We start from the raw sequence: 3,209 nt of genomic DNA, 5'->3' as shown, positions 1-3,209 counted from the left end.
AATTATTTACCCATTTCCTCCCCGATCTTATATGAATGGTTGTCAAGGCTGTAAATATAATATAGGTATAAATTAGTATTCAAAGAAAAGTGTACAGTTATCCCTTGAGAGGCGGGTACGCACTTGTTTTTCACATATTTTCATGTGCAAACTGTATTGCTAAAGGCATTAAATCCTAAGCGGAGAACAGGAGGATTATTTTTCTTGCGAATAGATTCTTATCAAATTCATAACAGGACCATGGTTGGGTCATACAGAAGTAATTCCGTCTCATTTTTGTTTCATTCTTTTAAATAAAACTTACATTATTTAGGCACAGTAACATGGAAAGGAAAAGATGTCCTTTGATAATTTAATTATTTACCCATTTCCTCCCCGATCTTATATGAATGGTTGTCAAGGCTGTAAATATAATATAGGTATAAATTAGTATAAATAGGTATAGACATTTTATAAATAGAAAAAAGATTTTGATGTATGTTGTGCTATTTCAGATTTTCAATACACTCCATTCTGTGTGATTTATAAGCGTTTTGAAAAGTGGGGACATGGGGTAATGTCCTGAAAAGGCACCTTCTCCTTGTAATACCCATGTCATACCTTTGTCATTATACAAATTTATGTCCTCATTTGTCACAAAAACGCACACACACACACACACACACACTCCTGCATCACACAGAAAGTGTATTTGAGCTGTGGTCAGTCACAAAATGTGAGACATTATTTTGTATTGTTCTTTTAGATTTTCAAACCTATTTTTGAAGCAAACTTCATGGGGTGGCTTCTGTTTTTGCTTATTTTGTCTAACTGTTACTTCTTACCCCAGTAGGCTATGTGTTACAACATACCTGACAGTGGGGTAGATTGTAACAAAGGCACATGTATTTGACATCAACTTGTAAGGGCTGTGATATTCTTGCAGAGGTCTGAATTGGTTCCTTATAGTAAATGAATGTGGGTGCTTTGTATAAAAGTTTGAGCACTCTAGCTCAAAAATTCTGCGAGTTACAGATGCTGAAACAAAAAGTGTTACAACCATACCCAGTCTCCCCTACACAAATGCTTCGAAATATCTTCTTTTGTGTTCAGAAGAAAAAATATAATTCATACAGGTTTGGAACAACTTGAGGGACAGAGTTTTTATTTTGGGGTGAAAAGAAGAACTATCCAATAATGTAATTTGTAATTTAATCAGAGCTACCCTATGTTTTTTGTTTGTTTGTTTGTTGGGGTTTGAATTAATTTATTCAGTTGAATTAATGAATTCAGTTAGGTTGACATGATCAAACTTGAATTTGTTAAATAGGCCTACTAATTTCAATAAAATGTATAATTCACATAACTAAGTCAATGTGTGGAGGTCGAACTAGGGAATAGTTTGGTGAATCTGTGAATGATGCAATTCACTATAATGAATCATGACATCCACCATGAGAAGACCAATTAGGACGAATTGATTCACTAGAATGAACTGGACGTTACAATGCGTGTTGAACAGATTCATTTTAAAGGGGTCCTATTATGCTTTTTCACTTTTTCAACTTTAGTTAGTCTGTAATGTTGCTGTTTGAACATAAAAAGGATCTGCAAAGTTACAAAGCTCAAAGTCCACTTCAAAAGGAGATATTTTATTTAACAGAAATCACTTTTCAAAAACTACAACGAACGATTCGTTTGGACTACAACGCATATTTTCCGGGATTTGTGATATCACAAATATCGACGAATGGGACGAGACCTGGTTGAGCTGCACTAGAGAAGGCAACGAGTGTTATCACTATGTCAGAGACACGCTAGCTTTCCCAAGGCAGACGAACTTAATGTGGTTACAATCATCCGGGTTTAAATTGCGCTCAAATTTATTGATTTTGACGCAATATTTACACTGAAGCTCGCAGGCGGCTATGGTAAGGGGCGTGACATTTCACGGCCGGGCGCCGAGTGCTGCCAATCATAACACACACTGGCCCAGCTAACCAATCACAGCACATTTCGTATTTCAGAAGGCGGGCCTTCATTTGATACAGGAACTATTTGAGCCGTTCATGCCAGACTGGGGAGAGAGGTGTTGTAATAATGTAAAATATGTGAAAAATAATGTGTTTTTCCAACATCCTAGTATGAGAGCCTGTTCTAGTACACCCCCAAAACAAAATCAAGACTTTGTAAAAGAGCATAATAGGACCCCTTTAATGAATCAGACTCTCTAACGCTACACATGAGGGAGGACGATCGTGGACTTTGCAACTCTACATATGAGAGAGAGGACTATTTGGACGAATACAGGGCCTCATTTATAAAGTGTGCGTACGCACAGATTTGATCTTAGAGTGTGCATACTCTAAAATCCACGGCAACGTTCATATTTATAAAAACGGTCTTTGACGTGGAAAAGTACTTACCGCTACGTCAGGGTCTGAGCAGGCGTACGCACTTTTCCTTGTGGCAAAGTCGGAGTACTGCAGCTATTTGAACATCTACTAAGCTACAATAATAATAAAAGCGGTGTACGTGCAAGCACCGAATTCACCGTAAACAACAAAGATGCAGTGTAAGATATAAATTGTGCAGTGTAGTCAGATTTTTTATTGACGGGAGTTTTTGCGAGATTAAACTTTTAGTAACCTAATGTTGACAGTTCTTTACTCGCTTTCTGTACACAGTTTATTCCATGTTGTTTTTTTATAATTTTATTTTACAAGAGAACTTGCGAAGTCTTGATTTACTACTAATGCGTAAAATAGAAAAAAACCCTCGCATAAACGCATCTCAGACGGTTTTGTCTGTGTAGCCTATAGGCCTTTGTCGTGCAATAACGGTTTTAATATATTCTATTCAATAACATTGCTAACTGTTTTTATTTATAACATCTGCTGCTTTGTTTCTGTGAAAATGAATAGAGACATCAGCCTTAAACTTTGTTTTTGTCATTTACATCAGTTTCTATAAAATACACTATATATTTTTGTGTCAGTACATTAATGGCACATTTGAGCAGCATTAGTAAACTGTGTAAATATAAAGAAATCCCAAATCACTTGCAGGTTTTTTCAGACCGGAGACCATAATCGTGTAATAATTTATTTTATTATATGAAACGTACAATTTTTCTTTCAATAATGTTTTTTTTTTAAGTTTTGCAAAAATTTCGTTCTATTAACATTTTTCTTAGTTGTCATAGCAAGTAATTTTAAAAGTAGGATGGA

This window comes from Sinocyclocheilus grahami, unplaced genomic scaffold, assembly GCF_001515645.1.
Source record: "Sinocyclocheilus grahami isolate Dianchi unplaced genomic scaffold, SAMN03320097.WGS_v1.1 scaffold109.1, whole genome shotgun sequence".
Lineage (NCBI taxonomy): Eukaryota > Metazoa > Chordata > Actinopteri > Cypriniformes > Cyprinidae > Sinocyclocheilus > Sinocyclocheilus grahami.
Note: the sequence above shows the minus strand (reverse complement) of the source record.